Raw genomic sequence first — 6,682 nt, 5'->3', positions numbered from 1 at the left:
CCTTATTACTTTTGTATAAAGACTATTTGATGTAGACCGTCTGAAGGCCTCCTTCTTATTGACGTATAAAGACTTTTCTAAATACACCCCCTGAAGGCCTCATTTATAAGTACTATTTTAAATGTACCTTGAAAAGATGATTTAGCTTTAGCTAGGGATAAGAAGTCATTGAATATTAAACCTCTCCGCACTTTCCCATTCCCAAAACTCGTATGTCTTCACATATAATTGTGAACGTGCCGACGAGGACATACACAGATGCAATAAAATGGTATCCATGCAGGTCCTCGTTGCATGTACGCATGCATCGGCTTTATATGAGAAAGGCTCCCGCACTGAAGCCCTTTCATGAATTGATGTGCTAATACAAACAAGTGGGCACGCACTGTATAGTGCTAGTGACATACGACTCAGGGAGGGGAATATTAATGAGAACTAACAGACAATAACGCCAAGGAAAGTACAGGGGGTGTTATCTGTAGTATTTAGAATGTAAATGTGAAGAAAGTAAAGTGGACGAAAAGATGACTTGCCGCCGGCAGGGACCGAACCTGCGACCTTCGAATAACGCGTCCGATGCTCTACCACTGAGCTACGGCGGCGGTCATCCTCCCGTCCACTTTCTGGGGTATATATGTTGATTAAACCTAGGAGTGTTAGTCAGCGCCAATCGCAGCCATGGCGGCGAGTGTGGAACACGCTTTTTTTGCCTCTTGGCGTCACGTAGCACGTGATCTTTTTACGAGTTGGCAACTGACCAATAATCCCTCGCATACTACCTGAAGGCATTAAGTCTGCCAGGACGAGACCCTCGCTATGAATGAAGGAAAGCTATGATTTTTCAAGGGCTCGTTTATCTTTGTTAGACACAATATTAATGAGAACTAACAGACAATAACGCCAAGGAAAGTACAGGGGGTGTTATCTGTAGTATTTAGAATGTAAATGTGAAGAAAGTAAAGTGGACGAAAAGATGACTTGCCGCCGGCAGGGACCGAACCTGCGACCTTCGAATAACGCGTCCGATGCTCTACCACTGAGCTACGGCGGCGGTCATCCTCCCGTCCACTTTCTGGGGTATATATGTTGATTAAACCTAGGAGTGTTAGTCAGCGCCAATCGCAGCCACGGCGGCGAGTGTGGAACACTCTTTTTTTGCCTCCTGGCGTCACGTAGCACGTGATCTTTTTACGAGTTGGCAACTGACCAATAATCCCTCGCATACTACCTGAAGGCATTAAGTCTGCCAGGACGAGACCCTCGCTATGAATGAAGGAAAGCTATGATTTTTCAAGGGCTCGTTTATCTTTGTTAGACACAATATTAATGAGAACTAACAGACAATAACGCCAAGGAAAGTACGAGGGTGTTATCTGTAGTATTTAGAATGTAAATGTGAAGAAAGTAAAGTGGACGAAAAGATGACTTGCCGCCGGCAGGGACCGAACCTGCGACCTTCGAATAACGCGTCCGATGCTCTACCACTGAGCTACGGCGGCGGTCATCCTCCCGTCCACTTTCTGGGGTATATATGTTGATTAAACCTAGGAGTGTTAGTCAGCGCCAATCGCAGCCATGGCGGCGAGTGTGGAACACTCTTTTTTTGCCTCTTGGCGGCCGGCGGCAAGTCATCTTTTCGTCCACTTTACTTTCTTCACATTTACATTCTAAATACTACAGATAACACCCCCTGTACTTTCCTTGGCGTTATTGTCTGTTAGTTCTCATTAATATTGTGTCTAACAAAGATAAACGAGCCCTTGAAAAATCATAGCTTTCCTTCATTCATAGCGAGGGTCTCGTCCTGGCAGACTTAATGCCTTCAGGTAGTATGCGAGGGATTATTGGTCAGTTGCCAACTCGTAAAAAGATCACGTGCTACGTGACGCCAAGAGGCAAAAAAAGAGTGTTCCACACTCGCCGCCATGGCTGCGATTGGCGCTGACTAACACTCCTAGGTTTAATCAACATATATACCCCAGAAAGTGGACGGAGGATGACCGCCGCCGTAGCTCAGTGGTAGAGCATCGGACGCGTTATTCGAAGGTCGCAGGTTCGGTCCCTGCCGGCGGCAAGTCATCTTTTCGTCCACTTTACTTTCTTCACATTTACATTCTAAATACTACAGATAACACCCCCTGTACTTTCCTTGGCGTTATTGTCTGTTAGTTCTCATTAATATTGTGTCTAACAAAGATAAACGAGCCTTGAAAAATCATAGCTTTCCTTCATTCATAGCGAGGGTCTCGTCCTGGCAGACTTAATGCCTTCAGGTAGTATGCGAGGGATTATTGGTCAGTTGCCAACTCGTAAAAAGATCACGTGCTACGTGACGCCAAGAGGCAAAAAAAGAGTGTTCCACACTCGCCGCCATGGCTGCGATTGGCGCTGACTAACACTCCTAGGTTTAATCAACATATATACCCCAGAAAGTGGGCGGGAGGATGACCGCCGCCGTAGCTCAGTGGTAGAGCATCGGACGCGTTATTCGAAGGTCGCAGGTTCGGTCCCTGCCGGCGGCAAGTCATCTTTTCGTCCACTTTACTTTCTTCACATTACATTCTAAATACTACAGATAACACCCCCTGTACTTTCCTTGGCGTTATTGTCTGTTAGTTCTCATTAATATTGTGTCTAACAAAGATAAACGAGCCCTTGAAAAATCATAGCTTTCCTTCATTCATAGCGAGGGTCTCGTCCTGGCAGACTTAATGCCTTCAGGTAGTATGCGAGGGATTATTGGTCAGTTGCCAACTCGTAAAAAGATCACGTGCTACGTGACGCCAAGAGGCAAAAAAAGAGTGTTCCACACTCGCCGCCATGGCTGCGATTGGCGCTGACTAACACTCCTAGGTTTAATCAACATATATACCCCAGAAAGTGGACGGGAGGATGACCGCCGCCGTAGCTCAGTGGTAGAGCATCGGACGCGTTATTCGAAGGTCGCAGGTTCGGTCCCTGCCGGCGGCAAGTCATCTTTTCGTCCACTTTACTTTCTTCACATTTACATTCTAAATACTACAGATAACACCCCCTGTACTTTCCTTGGCGTTATTGTCTGTAAGTTCTCATTAATATTGTGTCTAACAAAGATAAACGAGCCCTTGAAAAATCATAGCTTTCCTTCAGGGAGGGGAAGGCATATCATTCCTTCCTTCTTCAGTTCTCCCTTATCCCCATGATCAACAGTGCTCACTAGCACAATCACTTTTCTGGTTCAAGCTGCTAGCCATGACGGTCGTCATGGCTACTGGCGGCGCTAACTGGCACTCCCACGTTTAAATGTACATATATACCCCATAAAGTGGACGGGGGGATAGCCGCCGCGGTAGCTCAGTTGGTAGAGCATCGGACGCGTTATTCGAAGGTCGCAGGTTCGATCCCTGCCCGCGGCAAGTTATCTTTTCGTCCACATTTCTTTCTTCACATTTACCTTACATTTACTATTCATAAGATCCCCTATACTTGCCTTGGCATTATTGTCTGTTAGTGCTCATTAATATTGCCTTCTGCAAGCAACACGTTCACACATACGGTGACATACCGCAAAAGCATGTTGTCGAAAGGTATGGGTTTGTAGGCAGTGTTCGTAACCACCGCGGTGACTTAGTCAAGGTGCTGGACTGCTGATCCGAAAGACGGGTGTCGATGTTGGCTGTGGCGGTCGCATTTCGGCGGAGAAGAAATGCTAGAGGCGCGTGTACTGCGCGCAGTCAATGGACGTTAATGAATCCGAAGTGGTCGAAGTTATCCAGAGCCCTCCACACGGTGTCGTAGCTGTGGGACGTTAAACCCCGTAGATTAGAAACCAAATCGTTAACAGAGCGTGTATGAGCATGATTCAATAAAATTATTGTAACGAACTGCTAGCAGGGTGTATTAAGACAGGGGTTACTAGATGGTTAACAAACTGTTCATGGACAGTCTTTCTAATGAGATAATGTTACTAGGGTGTCTGTTGAACATTGTTGATAGGGCGTTACTACGAGGTCACCAGACAGCCTATGAACATGAGCCTGTTCAAAGTTGGTAGCCAATTGCAGCCACAGCGTTGACTGATTGTTGGTACAGATGTCTAAAGACAGTTGGTAGACACTCTTTTGATTGTTGGTAGGTTATAGTAACAATTGTCTTTAGATCGTCAACTTAATCTTACCAAATATTTTTGTAAGGGGCGGTTCTCCTCCGCCAGTCAGATTGACTCTATGCTTCGTCCGTTCCGGTTAGGGTTATTGAGTTTCGTGCACTCAACTTAAGTTCAGTCTTTCGGTGACGGCTGAATGATGGACCCATCTTCTGAGAAATGTTCTCTTCGCCGTCGCTGAAGACACGAGACGTTGTAGCAAAGAAAGATAATTTACTGTGACACAAGAACTCAGACGCCCCACAGACAACACTACGCCTCACAGGCGGACGCACGAGAGCCTTCAACGTCATCGTCTTCTTCGGCCGCTGGCTACACAAGTAAACTGCGCTTCTTAGGGAGGGCGCTAGCGATGTCCCAACATCCATAGTGGGCATCGTCCATTGTATGAAAAGTGGTATCAGCGAGGGTATGTTAAGTTGATGTATAGACCTCCTTGCAAGAACTAGTAAACGTAAGTCGCATCCTCCTCCGAGATTGCAAGATGAGAATGTAACGGTTGTAATCTATACGTCCAGAGAAATTGTTCAAGAGGGGATTTCGCTCGAGAAAACGTTTCTAAATGCGAACTTCTTCAGGGCAGTCACTGCTTTCTTCAAACACATTGTGGCGACAACGCTCCACCGAACACGATGTCCCAATTTACGGCGGCCTCATGTGTTGTCGTCACACTGCCCTGACGTCGACAGTCTGGTGACCCTCTCCCGAATACACCACCGGTGCCTTGTAATCGTGCCGGGCTAGCGCCGGCTGATTCTGTAGTAACAGAGGGCCGCGTGAATGGCGCAGACCGGGCTCGCTTTTCTCAGCGCGGAGTAATTGCGGCCGCACACCTTCTTGGCAGACACTGCTCACTTACGCCTGCTGGTATTGTAAGCGGCACGTCTCTGTTATTGGCGATCAGCAGTTCGGTTGCCGTGATTCGCGCGAGTGCGTCATGCATCCTACGCCGAGAATGGAGAAAACGGAAGCTGCGGCCATAACAACGGCAGTTTTGCTATCGCAGCCGGTCCTGACGTCCATTGACGAAAAGTGGTTAGCGTTAGAGAGTGGATACAAGGCGTCGCCTATCCGTGGGAGGGAATACACGTTATTCTTCGACCATTGTTCCGGTTTTCTCCGCTGAAAACCGCATCCATTTTCCGCTGATGAATGTGTCCACGACATCGTGTGCATACGGAACACCGGGATGAACGCGCTGGCCAGAAAGGGCAGGTCCAGACGCCAAGATCGCAATGTCATCAGCGTACACTGCGACGCGCACCACAAGGAAGGTAACGGGGGATGTAGTCGCCGATGTCGGCACGGGCGAGGTTGAATACAAGTGTGCTTAAAAAACCCCTTGAAAACGCCAACATACACGGGATACGGATCACCGAGCGGACCACTGACGCGCAGACGCATGCTAAATCTATTGCGCGGACGCTGCCTCCGGTGTTCTCCGAGGCTATGTACTCGGATATCGTGATGCTTTATCCATAATACCAGCATGCTTTTCCGATAAATGGCAGGAAGGGGAATGTGGAAGCTTGCGACGAAAAAATCCGCAAACAGGGGTGGGTGCTCGAGCCGACGTTTCGACAAGTGGACTTGTCTTCTTCAAGGCCGGAACTGTCCCCTTCAGTTTCAGCCTTGAAGACGAAAAGTCCACTCGTCGAAACGTCGGCTCGATCACCCACCCCCTGTTTACGGATTTTTTCATCGCAAGCTTTTAGGTAATACATCATTCTTACGAATGTTTTCGGACGACAGTCCGGTATGCAAAAAAAGTATACCGCGAACAAGGTGCGACAGAGCCTCATAGCGACTTGCAGAGGCCATCTGTACTGTGCAAACAATGGAACATTGGTCTCATCAGTAAAGACTACGCTTAGGTTCGCTTCATTGGAAAACAAAAACATATCATATGCGTGCCTACTTTGTGTCAGCATCGACGTGATAATTAAAGCCGATGTGTCGAAATATTTCGGTGTCATGTTTTACGCTGGTGGTTCATAATATGCAGATGGCAAATGAATACCAACCAAAGTTGGAAGTGCGTTCAGCTTATTTCAGCGTCACATGAAATCCCGAGTCTTAGATTAAAGAAAATGCGCTTAAAGAGTGTGCAAGACTAATATTAACGTACGCCTGCTCCACATTGAATTTATGCTAAACCAATCTGATCTATCAAGGAAAATATATGCGAAACAGTTGGGGTCGCTTTGTACCTGGTAGATATAACAATTAATGTTATCGGGAAGAAGCAAGAATTACATTCGGATGGAGTGGGTTTTACAGCAAATAATGCTAAGATGAATGGTGTTCTTCGAGTTTTTTAACAATTAAGCAATATTAGTAAGGAAACGTAAGCTAAAGAAATCGTTTTATATTTCCAAGCGCAATACCCACACAATAAAATTAAGCGAATACCACCACAGGGAGCGCCTGTTCGCTAATTCGTTCCTATTTCAAAGTTCATAGCCGAATGGAAAAACGTGCTTGAAGAGAAGGCTTGTCGACAAAACGTAGAATGTTTATATTCAAGACGTAGCTCTT

The 6,682-nt window shown here is 46.7% G+C and overlaps 1 non-coding gene across 1 annotated transcript; it reads left to right on the top strand.

Moving 5' to 3' along the window:
- Positions 1-3,322: 3,322 nt before the first annotated feature.
- Positions 3,323-3,395, top strand: Trnat-cgu (transfer RNA threonine (anticodon CGU)). Its single transcript has one exon. It is a non-coding gene; the product is annotated as a tRNA-Thr (tRNA).
- Positions 3,396-6,682: the final 3,287 nt, after the last annotated feature.

This window comes from Rhipicephalus sanguineus, chromosome 11, assembly GCF_013339695.2.
Source record: "Rhipicephalus sanguineus isolate Rsan-2018 chromosome 11, BIME_Rsan_1.4, whole genome shotgun sequence".
Classification (NCBI taxonomy): Eukaryota; Metazoa; Arthropoda; class Arachnida; order Ixodida; family Ixodidae; genus Rhipicephalus; species Rhipicephalus sanguineus.
This window is presented reverse-complemented; position numbering and strand designations above follow the sequence as displayed.